At 28.7% G+C, this 14,374-nt stretch overlaps 1 protein-coding gene across 2 annotated transcripts in view; it reads right to left on the bottom strand.

The window, feature by feature from the left end:
• Positions 1-14,374, bottom strand: part of LOC105828970 (RING-box protein 2) — a 70,057-nt gene that overhangs the window by 3,040 nt on the left and 52,643 nt on the right. The window contains exon 3 of one of the 2 annotated variants that reach the window (XR_004962722.1): positions 3,971-4,143. The gene's annotated coding sequence lies outside the window, so the exon portion shown is untranslated. Of the gene's footprint in view, positions 1-3,854; positions 4,144-14,374 lie in introns of those variants that run through there. The other variant, XM_036284885.1, reaches the window with a different exon arrangement.

Here is a 14,374-nt window from a genome sequence, read left to right as displayed (position 1 = left end):
TATATTTATATACAGTATCTTATATAGGTATCGTATACAGTATTTTTTCTTACTTTTGTGTACACTTGTCAATCTTATAAAATATCAGGTTTGAATGTCTGTAATAAAAATATTACTACTACTATTATTATTATGATTATTATTTGTTGTTATTGTATATACATATACTCTAGTCAGCGAGAAAATAAAACCTCACAGCGGACGAAAATTTATTCAGGAAAATTCCCCATCACCCCGTCCTACTTCTTGTGCAGCTTACCAATTCGTTACACTCTCCTCACTTTGCTCGCTTATGTGCAACCGAAATTATTCTCTTGCTGGTTAGTGTAGTCGTTATTTGCTTAAAATATTATTTTGTCGAGTAAGGTTAATTGAGAGAAAATAATCATGTTGCATTACTTTCCAGGCGCATTTTTCGTAACATTTACGGATGAAAATATATTGACAAAAACAACTCATATGAATTATTACTCATTATAACTTATATGAATATAAGATCGCTAAAACAAAAATTAATAACATTGCCTTTTGCATTACAAATAATACATCTGATATATTTAAATATTACACAGATGATATATACATAATATCTTATTCAATAATAATTTTATACTTGAAAATTTGGAACTACATAGATATCTGTATATTATTGTAACAGATTGTCACAGTTGATGAAATAGTATTCTTAACGAAAGATATGTGATATTTTATTATGAACGATATAAATGATATAGTTATTTACAACATCATAATGTTCACTTTACGTAATAAATTAATAAATATTTAAATGATAGAAATAAAAAGTAATAATAAAAATATAGTAAAAGACATAGACAAAATAATAAAAATATGTCCAAAATTAACTTACATTATACTGAATATATTATATATTGAAATATGCATTTTCATAATGCTCGATAAATTAAATTTATTAAATCATGTAATTGAGCTGCTGTACGTATAGGTTATCATTTAAATTTTAAATCAATTTTATATTTAAACAGGGTTATATTATGTTAAAAGACAAGTAACTAGATTGGATGTGAAATGTGTTGTAAGTAGATCCATATACATACATACATATATATATATATATATATATATATATATATATATGGAAGTGTTTTGCAAAAATGCTTAATTTTGATAAGAAATTTACTATACTTTTAGATATATCGTTAATGTATGTAAAAAAAGAGATCAGAAATGGCGAAAAAGGCGAAATCGTAATTCTTTTATAATAATAACTTATGTACCCATCTAAGATTTATATTTTTATCATATTATATTTTTGTACAATCAAGATTATTGCGTAATTTAACTTAAAATTTGTAAATCTTACAGCTTCTATTACAATTTAATTTAAAAACGTACATTAGAAAACATTATTATACATTTGATATATCTGTGCCTCAAACTATTGGTATTATACTTTTAGCCACGCAATTTTTTTGACAACTAATTGAAAGAAATATGTGATATATTAAATTTATTTATAGATTATGAAAGTGGCTAAATAATAGCTTTCCTTTGAAGATGTATGTTTAAAACAGTTTATTATCTGCAGTTAGTGTCAAACAGATCTGTCCGACCACACTCGCCATATACATAAGTAACTAACTTATAATGTTATAAGAAAGCTAGTAGAAAATTTATTATATTTTACATTATGTTATGGATTCACAATTATTCTGTATATAATAAAAAATCGAATTTTCTGTAGTGTGATCTATCTAAATATGTTGGCAAATTTAAAACTATGTGTAGTACCCAAAAATAGATTATTGCATATATGTATATGTGCAGGATTATTTTACATATATATTGTACATTTATTGCATAATAAAACATTTATTTACAAAAACACTAACTTTAATATTTTTAATGTTTTCAGCAAACTTTTAGTACATTATACCTAATTCCTGACATAATACTTATGCAAAAAAATTATTTAAAAATATTAAAATTTATTATGTATTTGTAATTATAACAAATATTTAAAATTAAAAAAATGTTTTAAATATTTTTTAAAATATTTATATATGCATTTGATACGAATAAAACAATATAGAAATATACGATAATTATTCAAACAAAGCAATTTCAAATATAAATGATCTTTAATATTAAATTTCTGTTAATACGAAATAAGAATATAAGATTTATGGAAAAAATTTTCAAAAAATTGATGAAAAACTGGGCATTAATTGATAGATAACTAATAGATGTTCAATCAGTACATATTCCAACAGTTTTACTGATAAAAGAACTGATCATTATCATTCAAACTGAACATCAACTGAAAAGTATTACCAGTAACTGATTATCGTACAGTAAAACATTACAGGTTACTGATACGAACCATTGAGTTCTATAATATAATTGGATCGAGCCATCAAGGGGAAAGTACGGCCCAATTTTTAGAAAAGAACATGCATATCCCGGTTGGCTTGCTCTCTTTGTCAACAGTTCTTTGATTGAAAATAATTATATCGAAAATATTGTGTGAGAAAAAACACTCTCTTTTAATTACATTAATGAAAAGAAATGTTTGAAATTTTATGAAATCTTTAAACACAAAAAGTAATATGAAAAAGAATTAGTTTCTTAGAAAGCTATAACCTCAGAACTATTAACAACCTGCAAAAATGCTAAATGATATGATCAAAACAATTTTTAATTGAGATTGTAAAACTTAGAAAAAAGATATATCCTCCTAAATTATTTTATTTTAAATATGTGCGTGTTACGTTTTTTCAATTAAACATTTAAATAAATTTTACCAAATATTTAAAAAGTTAAAAAATACTTTCCCTTTTTCTCCTATAAAAATTTAATAAGAATTAATTATTATACATTACTATATTTTAAATTTTCTGATTATTTCTTGATACATTTAAATATATCACAATAGAATAACATTTAATAAATTATCTGACAAAATCTTAAAAATTATAATCTGAAATTATATAAATATATTTACAAAAATAGAGAGATGTACAAGTATTAATGAAAAATATTGATAATTGTGAAATATCAATTCAATTAATTTCGAAATAGTATTCTGACAAAATCTTGTCTGAGTGATATATTTACGAAATTTAAATTTAAAAAGGAATTATTCAAATAATTAAAAGAAATTGTGCCATATTATATATTTAAAAAATGTTTAAAAATATAATTAATTCATTTACATATTCACAAAAATTTATAATTATTTCTAAATTATAATGTAAAAATATTGCAACGTAAAATATTGTACATTCAGCATGACAATATTTTAAATAAATAATTAAATAATATTCAACATAATTGTAAAATATTGATATTACTTCAAACTTTATCTAATTTTTGGCAAATATTATGTAGAAATTTTATTCTGACAAGATTACTGTATTATATCATGTTAGCGCAATTATTGCAAAATTTTCAATGTATGATGTTATTATTGTGCAATATTTTCACAATAAATATGATACTACATTGAAAATAATGACGGTAAAATAAAAAATAAATAATAAAAATTAACAAATAATTTCTAAATATTTATGTTGCTAAGATTATAAACGTAATAACGTAAAACTAAATACCGAATGCAGAACAGAAAGGAATTCACCTTAGCATATTTTATTCCTTTCGAAAAGAATATTTTAATTAAATATTAATTTGTCTGCTTTACATAAATAATGATTACCTTAATTTAAAAAAATTTTAACTAAAAAGAAATCTAAACGATTTTTAAATTCTAATTTATATTAATATCAAAGTTATAATTCTATAATATATACTTTTAATAAATAAATTTCTGTATTATAATTACTGTATACTATAATTCGCTCATTTTTATTTTTTTATTTTCTTTATTATTATGATCATGTGCATTTTTTCACATGCCTTCTTGATTAAAATACTTTAGGCCAAGTCTTTGATGCAATCCAACGTCAAAGGAATTCTTATTGACTCTACTCACGTAGTCACGTGCGATTCGCTGTTACCATGCGAGTCAGCACATTCTTGACTAGAAGGCGTTCCACGGCGGCGATTGCTGATTGGTCGAACGTGACGAGCCCCTGCTTGACCGAAATGACCTTCGCGTTCTGACTGGTCCCATTGGCGCCACTTATTAGTCTTACGCAAAGTAATCTGCACGTAGAGAGATTTTATTTAATCGCATCACCAAGCACCAATCAGAAACAACTCTTTTTTTCATAACCATATGGTATCGTGTACACATTCTTTCTGAATCTAATGCGATTACAATGTTACAAATAAAAATAGACACGGTACAATGCTTTGACTATAATAAGCGAAGAGAAAGCTAATGATAAAAAAATCTTCTAAACACGCATAATAAATTTATTGAACTGTTTCAAATATCTTTTCGTTTAAAATGTTTGTTCCTGTTGGTTTATTTATTGTTAATCTGATAAACAATACGTAAACAACTTGCATAAGACTCAAGGTCGTTTTCGCTTATGAAGCTAAAATTAAAATACTTAAGCAAGACTCAATTTTTTCCACGTGACGATATTTCTTCATTTATAATACTTCTGTCTATTTATATTTTTATATTTTATATGGATGTATATTTTGCAATTTTATATATATATATATATATATATATATATATATATAATTACAAAATATTAAAAAATAAAAATTATATCAAAAATTAGAAATACATATGTTTAATATCGTCTGTACAAGCAAACACTCTGTATAATCGATCATTTAAATTTACAATCCCAGCAATTTTTATATTAGATATTTACATAAAAATTATATAATTATAAATATATATATGTAAGAAAAGGAAAAAGAGAAAAATATGAAGAAGTAACTAATAAAAAAAATTTTCAATAAATTTATACATATATTGTTAAATACAAGTTTAAAATTGTTTCTTTGCTAATGCTGACAAATGAATATGTTATCAGCAAATTTCTATTTGCATTATTCTTATTACCATTTATCGATTAAGTATGAATGATTCATTAACCCAGAAATAGTTACTAACCCAGAAATAGTTAACTTAGTTTTTGACATAAACGATCATTGGGAGCGATTTTATACTTCTAATTATAATTTATTAGTCTTAATATAATTATTAATTCTTTTATTTTATAATTTAATAGTATTTAAAATATATATATATATAAATTTATTCTGTTTTCTATAAAAAAATAAGAAAAAAATTTAAAAATAAGTACGGATTCTTGATCAGTAAAGAAAACTATTGACTGAACTTTATCTTCTCACTACTGGAATGTAAAAATTACGCCGTTACCACAGAAAAAAATTATTATCAAATAATCTTTGATTATTACATATAAGCAAGAATATAATATCTTCAGTAAAGAACTTAAAAAAATATTTAAAAAATGTATTTTACTAAAATTTAAAAAATAATCAAATTAAAAAAAATTTTTTTAATAATAAGAATAATCAAATTTTTTAAAAATTATGTTTTTGTTATGAAACAATGATTGTCAAATTGATATTAATTTCCTTTCTGTACAAATGAATATACCCAAATTAAAAAATGTCACATTTGACACGCATGCTTAAGATATTTTTTTATGTCTTTTATACAGTACGTACTCTCTGGGGTGTAATTTCATTAATATCATTTGCAGATAGTTAAAATTTTAATAAAATAACAGTGATTAAAATTATTAGTATTACAAAATTTTTGTACATTCCGAACATTGCGATTATATACCAAAAGTTAACAAATCGCTATCGCAAACGAAGAAGAAATCGCGCTCTAATAATTTCATCTTATTATATACGTTTTTTTCGCAACCTTGCCTACAAAAGTATATTATTACATAAAATTTTTATGCATCAGAATCAGCTCGGCTACGCCAATGTAACACGTTGGTAACTGGACATCAACCGACTATCATCCGATATATTTTTTCTTTTTTGTTTTTTAGAGTAAAGAGGTTTTCGCCCAGAGCGCAAAACGGGCGCGTGGAAATATTCTCATTTTACCGGAAAGTACTACGTAATTGCTGAAGACTATCCCGGTTGCGTGATAACGTGAATCAACGCACGTTGTTCAGAAGATTTCATCATGTATATGCCATTGCACGTCACGCAAGAAGCCCCTCCGCTAGAAGCACTTTGAATAAATCACATCGAATATTTTTGCGTATGTGACTAATTCGCATCTCTCTCGATAATCTCTCTATGTCAAGTTCGGGCTTAATCGTATCTTTATCTCCCTACGAGTACTCTCGAGCGCTTTCTGATAACAAATGGATTTGACGAAGGTTTTCACGTTTGGACTTCCTGAAGCTTCTATCCTTATGTATGTTATTCTTTTTCTTTTCTTCTTCAAAGTGGACTTTGATCGGACTTATGTTCAATAAGTCGTCACGATTGTTTTTATATCAAACTCGAGAGAGAACGTAAAGACACTGGACGTCATAAGTGACAAATAAAGTCATGATGATGTTTTTATGATATCGTTATAACATCTATATTCTACCTGAGACAACATATTTTCTGTGGCGCGTGTCCTTCTACATTCTGGCGGTATAAAAGTTCATAATGTCAGCAATGGTCTGTGATGCAATAATGACGGGTTATTAACAGGATATATAGAAACGGAGCGCGACGGCCAATAGGAACCTCGCTTCCGTGGAGGCTCGACTTCGTCACGTGCATGATCGTGAGAGACGGCTGACTAGCCGTCTTCAAGGAGAACCAATGGGAAAGGAAAATACGCCGGTGTGTGAGTATGTGTGTGTTTTAGTTGATAAGATTAACCATTTAACTCACCTTATCAAGTATTACGTTATATTACAGATAACGAAATTACACGCCTCTTATAATGGATACGTTTATATTGCCTATTTGCAACAGTCCAGTCCGGTCATATAATATATTATATGCGAAAGATGAAAAAAAAATATTAAACCGAAACTAATCTACTGCATTTGTTGCTGATATATATACTTCATTATGATACATGTTGTTATCAAAATGCAACTTAAATCCGCAATTGTTAATAAATTGATGCATTAATACGACAACTTTAAGTAGCAACTAATCAGTAACTTAGTGGCAATTTTGAAATCGTACTAAGAGTAATTTTATATAAAAGAATCAAAACAAAATGATCAGGAAAAAATGTAAGAAATTTCCTTTAAAATACAAGATATTTATAAAATAACTAAGGATCCAAAATTTAACGCAACTTTAAAAGATCAATAAAAGTCGATGTTAAAAGCCGTAAAGTCTGTAAAAGAATAAAAAATTTGGTCTGTAAAAAGAAATAAAGAACTTGGAAGGTAGCCAGAACCTTAAAACAGAATGGTTACCAAACACTTTACTATCTAAATTATATATAGATGTAGTTAAAATAGATGACATCTCTCGTTGTGAACTTTACGCTATTTTATTTATCCGTACAAAAATTAGGTTAAATTCCATATTAATTTAATGTCAAATCATGCTTTAAAAAGTCTCGAACTATAATATTGCTTTTTTCTTTATCCTACGCATTTGTCAGGAGAAGAAAAAAAACATTTTTATATTTTTCCATGACAATGCTAGAAAAATATTAATAGGTAAGCTCAAATTCTGCAAATTTCCGCTCCACCTTCTCTACGCGTTTAATGTTAAAGCGTTGGAAACGAGTAAATACAGACAAAAGACCTTTCTCCTACGTACGAAAAGTTTCAAAAGATTTGCGTCAGCCAGTTTAGCGCCTTTCATCGGAGCCTCGCCTACGTTTTATTCTCTTTCTGACCATGTTCGTCATATCATATCTCTTGAATGTAAACGAGATAGCGTTATATTACTTCGCGCAAATGATAATTTTAATAAATTAATATTATTATTTTTGCAATCATTCATATTTGTGACATTTGAGGCTAAATTAAGTAACGATCAAGTTAACATAATGTAATAATGACTATTATCGTATAGAAATAATATTAGCTATTGTTGAATTTTAGTACAAATACGAAAAAATGATATATTTTATAGAATAATTCTAATAGTTCTTTTCTAAAAAAAAAAGTTCTTATAAATTCTTTTAAATTATTTTCTGAATAAATTTCTGTGCAAAATGTAAATGTTTACACATTTTCTAAAAAAAAAACTCAAATTAAAAAAATTTTCGATTGCCTTATCTAAACAGTTTTTATACATAGAGAATAAGAAAAATTGATTTGCACTAAAAATATATATAAATATATATAAATCCATTTTTAAAAAGTTCTGTTATATTTTGCAAGTGCATTTGTCGAAACACAATTCAAAAAATGACAAATAACATGATAAATTAAGTAAAAAATTTTTTCCATCACTTTTTAAAATCTTGATTTAGAAAAGAACTACAAACACCCTGTGAAACATTCTAGGTACCTCGGGCTATTTCTTAAAAGACGTGTTTTTATTTTTTATATATTCTTTACACTCGGAGAAGGGAGATATATTATATAAGTTTATACATTAGTATTATTAAATTAATAATCAATTTAATATTGTGATATTACTATTCTGGTTCAATTTAAATGATTGTGTTTAAAGTCTTGAAGTATCAGTGCGCAATTTAAATAAACTAAAAAATACATATATAAATCGCATAAGAAACATTGTAGCACTCTGTTATGACCGTTATGACCTGTCTCGACTTAAATTTTTTAGATTTTTTTCACGAAAATCAAATAAATGCTTAAAAAATATACTCAATAAATTTTAAAATATACATAATCCCTTTTAAGTAAATTAAAAATGAGATTAAAAATCTTATATTTAAGAGTACCTTTAAGAGTTTAAAATTATGTATCTTAAGCTTATGCTCCTATATTTCTCTATAGCTCCCTATAAGTGTAAAGACATAACACTATTGTATAAAAACAAAATTATAAAACAATCTGTTTTTAAATAAAAAATTAAAGTAAAATCTACTCGTATGTAAAATTAACAGAAGATTATGAGCGTTACCTATTTATAATATTGTGGTGCAATCTAGCAAGTGTCTTATCTTTTAAACATCCCTTCTATTCGTATTCGCGAAAGTTATCTTGTATATACAGGACCGGTTTTAATGATATCAAGCCTAAGTTTAACTTGACTGCTTTCCTGTTCCCGGCCATATCGTGGGCGCAGAAAGATTTTGCCGAGCCTTAACCGATACTGATAAAACCGGTCTGATAAAAACTAAACGGTGTAGCAATTTAAGTCTACAGCAATAGTCACGTGATGTTGAAAAAACGTCGATGTGCCATTTGATGCGCGAAGCTGATCATTCGTCTACACAAAGTACACTATTGTTTAAAGGCTCGCTACCTACTGTATCAAGAATATAAATACAAAAATATTAGTAAAAATTCTGTAAGTAATCATAATCTTGTAATCATAAAATTTTATAGAATTTACTTAATTTGCCTTATAAAATATCTTGCATGATTACAATATACTTATGCACGTGATAACATGTGGATGTATGACACGTATATCACAAAGGATTGACATTCGTCGATACAATTACAAGCACATTTTCTCTGTAATTTTTCTTTTTCTTTCATTTTTGTTGCTGTACTTTTGATTCTGTACTAGTAATTTGATGTAGCTATAGATTTATAAATAAAAGAAAAAAATTTTCAAATTATAATTAAAAATTACAGCGATATAAAAATTATATATCAAGATACGAGCCGGCCGGTAACTGCGCTGATCCTCGTGAAGAATGTTCAACTGATTTGCGATGATCAAAGAATTGAAAAGGCTAATAAACTCGGGCAAAAGATCAAGGTCCAAATATAATATATATATATATACAGGGAGTCCCAGAGCATACTGGTCACTGTTCATAAAAAGGTAGATGGGATCGAGATGAACATAAAAGTTCAATATTATTGTGGGTTTGGTCTGCTAATAATCGAGATATAAATTTTTTAAATTATGCGAATGAGAGCGCGCCTTGCGCGCCGAAGGAAGGGCTCGAGCCGCTCGAGCCATAGCACGGCCTACTGTCTCAAGCATTGGCTGCCGGCGGCGGCGGGGGGAAGAAGGAGAAGCGTGGCGTCGTCGCCGTTCCCACGTCTCGCCGCACCGCGCCTAAGCTCGCGTCGATGGCTGCTACGCATACTCGCGATTACATGACAAGATTATAAATTATTAATAAAAATATGACCAATTTAAATCGTAATAAACTTCTGTAAATAAGAAAGTCAAAAGAGAGAAAGCGATGGAAACGTATGAATCCTGCAAATAATATAATATTTGCCGCATCAAATTCTCTTATCGTTTTTTATGAAATATTCAATTAACGAAGATTTATCACAATTGATTCTTTATACATTCTCCTTTCGTAACCATCTTATTAGAAAATTACAAAATGCACGAAATACTATCCCTAATATACACTCTTTGTAAAATAACACGATAGAAAAATATTCACGTTTGATCTAAGGACTTCAGGATAAATTATTCGATGCGACTTCTACGGTAATTATAGGTAATCAGAGATCAATGTTATGTCAAGTATCGTTAGTATGGTTAACTACAAAGGATTTTCTCTTGTATATGATAGAGAACTTCGAGTTTCTTCTATCGTTAATACATTATAAGTCACTGAAAATCTGTCGTAATTAATAATGCAATTAAAGGTAGAAGAAACTGTAAGTTTTCTATGGTTATAAAAGAAAATTCTTCGTTGTATTAACAATACATGATATTAAACATTAATTTTTAAGCATAATTATCGTAGCATCGCGCCTAAGCTATCGTGAAATCGTTACATCAAGAGGGAATATTTTTCAGTGTTATTACAAAGAGTGTAACATACTATGGATAAGTATTTCGCGCATTTTAGTATGACACCTCTCTCTCTCTCTCTCTCTCTCTCTCTCTCTCTCTCTCTCTCTCTCTCTCTCTCTCTTTCTCCCTCTTTCTTCCTCTTTCCCTCTCAAGCACTACGTAGTACACAAATACAATAAATATTACCACGTTTAACAACATTAGTTTGTACTATTCTACTTTCATTATGTGTAATTAAATAAAGCAGAACGTTGCTACAATTTTTATATTAAAAAGACAAAGATAAAAAGATGTATTTTGCGAAGTTAGCAGAATATCTTTCCCTCTAAAGTATTTACAGAAACACGATAAATGTCATTTTCAACAACAGTTCCAATCAATATTATTAGAGTTTCATTAAATGTCATATAAAATTTTTTTAACAAGATTACTATTTTTTAACATTTTTAACATTAAACACGATACGACACTCAGAAAGAAAGTATCGTGCTGATTATTTATCGCAGTTTTAGTGATAATTTTTGATAATTTTTTTTTCGATTGTGTGTAATACTAAAAATATAAAGAAATGATAATTGTTAAAATTTTATTCAATTTACACACATAATGAAAGTAGAATAGTACAAACTAATGTTGTTAAACGTGGTAATATTTATTGTATTTGTGTCCTACGTAGTGCTTGAGAGGGAAAGAGGAAGAAAGAGGGAGAAAGAGAGAGAGAGAGAGAGAGAGAGAGAGAGAGAGAGAGAGAGAGAGGTGTCATACTAAAATGCGCGAAATACTTATCCATAGTATGTTACACTCTTTGTAATAACACTGAAAAATATTCCCTCTTGATGTAACGATTTCACGATAGCTTAGGCGCGATGCTACGATAATTATGCTTAAAAATTAATGTTTAATATCATGTATTGTTAATACAACGAAGGATTTTCTTTTATAACCATAGAAAACTTACAGTTTCTTCTACCTTTAATTGCATTATTAATTACGACAGATTTTCAGTGACTTATAATGTATTAACGATAGAAGAAACTCGAAGTTCTCTATCATATACAAGAGAAAATCCTTTGTAGTTAACCATACTAACGATACTTGACATAACATTGATCTCTGATTACCTATAATTACCGTAGAAGTCGCATCGAATAATTTATCCTGAAGTCCTTAGATCAAACGTGAATATTTTTCTATCGTGTTATTTTACAAAGAGTGTATATTAGGGATAGTATTTCGTGCATTTTGTAATTTTCTAATAAGATGGTTACGAAAGGAGAATGTATAAAGAATCAATCGTGATAAATCTTCGTTAATTGAATATTTCATAAAAAACGATAAGAGAATTTGATGCGGCAAATATTATATTATTTGCAGGATTCATACGTTTCCATCGCTTTCTCTGTTTTGACTTTCTTATTTACAGAAGTTTGTTACGATTTAAATTGGTCATATTTTTATTAATAATTTATAATCTTGTCATGTAATCGCGAGTATGCGTAGCAGCCATCGACGCGAGCTTAGGCGCGGTGCGGCGAGACGTGGGAACGGCGACGACGCCACGCTTCTCCTTCTTCCCCCCGCCGCCGCCGGCAGCCAATGCTTGAGACAGTAGGCCGTGCTATGGCTCGAGCGGCTCGAGCCCTTCCTTCGGCGCGCAAGGCGCGCTCTCATTCGCATAATTTAAAAAATTTATATCTCGATTATTAGCAGACCAAACCCACAATAATATTGAACTTTTATGTTCATCTCGATCCCATCTACCTTTTTATGAACAGTGACCAGTATGCTCTGGGACTCCCTGTATATATATATATATATATATATATATATATAAAGATGTGTCGATAGCATCATGCTTTGACCCCCATCGCGTAGTTATAGATGATCGTGATTGAGATACTATGCGATAAAATATATTGCGCACAAATCAACAGCAATATCGACACAAGTTAGGAATTGATCGATTTACCGCTTGCATAACCAGCGCGACCTTGAATCTGGGAGAATAATATATTAATGACGAACAGAAATAACATATAAAAGATTTTATGTAAGAATGAATCGATACCTCTCCCATTCAGGCAAATCTCTTTACCGTAGCGGATAAAGAAGTGATTTTCGGAAAAAAATATATAAGTAGCGTAATCGCACGTTCGACCTTTGTAGTCACAAGCCATTGTATCACGGAAATCGCAAACTAGTCGCTCACATTGGAAATCGGAATCACCGATGTTCTTTGCTACTACTCACGGGTAACTTGAATTATTGTTAAGTAAATTTTGATAAACACTTTTCTTGAGGATAATAATCTTGAGGATATATTTATATATTTTTAAGAAAGCTATATACAAAATTTTAGAATAAATTAAATTTCTTAACCATAAATTTAAATTTATTTCCGAATTGGAATTAATTTTATTTAATAGACAACGCTTTTTTACACATACACACACGCCCACGCCCACACACATACACACACACATACACAATGTGTTTCCTAAAAGTAAATTATATAAACAATTTACATTGGATTATTCATTTATAAAATAAATTTAGTTATAAAATATATTTAAAAAATCATAAAATAAAATTAATATAATTAAAGTCGAGAGCACCAATCTGTTCAAAGTGTAAGGCATTTTCGAAAATTATCATTAATAAGTAATTGCTTACTCCGAATGTATCTACATATACTTTTAAATGACTAAGCACAATATATTTGACTCAGCATAAAAATTATCGATGTATCGCGCGACACTAATCAGCTATGCGCGCTCATGCGAATTATACCACACGTAACGCTATTTGTGAATTATCGTCCGAAGGTCATCGTCATTCGTTTTGTCTTCGTTCGCATTCTCCGTTTCGTTCGCGCGTGTCGTCACGTGGGGGCTCGTCGGAGGCACGACCAATCACATTGTAGAAAGGCGAAACGACACCAGTACAGACAGCCTCGTCGTTATTATACTTATCATTATCGTTTCTTCGAAGCTATAATCAGCTATAACGACCAGTTAGGTTAGGTTAGGTTAGGTTAGAAAGTTCTTGGAAGACGAAGAGAGATTCGTGTGTTTGGCCCCTGGCACTTCTTGCGGAATTTCGGTTTCGTGACAGAACGAACACGCCTCCGATAGTAAGATGGGCGGTTAATGTGACGTCATCTACGTGAACGCGTTTCATCATGTTACGTTGTATGAAGCGTACGTTTTTCATATTGCTTCAGCTTTCGCGAAACCCAAAATATCTTAGATGATCTTGTAAATTCAAATTATAATGCATATAAAAATTGCGTTTAATTTTGAAATTGTGTGAAGTATATCATGAACGGAAATCCTTAGAGTTACATCGAGATTCTCATTCTTCCGCATATCTTTTGGAAAAAATTAGAACGTTGCTCTCTTCTTTTTAAAAGAATAAAATTAAAATATGTGTGAATGGAACAAAGATAAGCATCAAGATAAAACTTTGAATATAAAATAAATTTGCACTTTTTACCTAGATAAAAAGAAAATTTGAATTTGAAAAACTCATGCGAACTTATTCGAAAACATTATAAAAAGGAGGCCAAATCTTAGAAAACCCAGGCGTCTAA

Source organism: Monomorium pharaonis, chromosome 3 (assembly GCF_013373865.1).
Source record: "Monomorium pharaonis isolate MP-MQ-018 chromosome 3, ASM1337386v2, whole genome shotgun sequence".
NCBI lineage: Eukaryota > Metazoa > Arthropoda > Insecta > Hymenoptera > Formicidae > Monomorium > Monomorium pharaonis.
The sequence above is the reverse complement of the archived record's forward strand: the minus strand, read 5'-3'. Positions and strand labels throughout refer to the sequence as shown.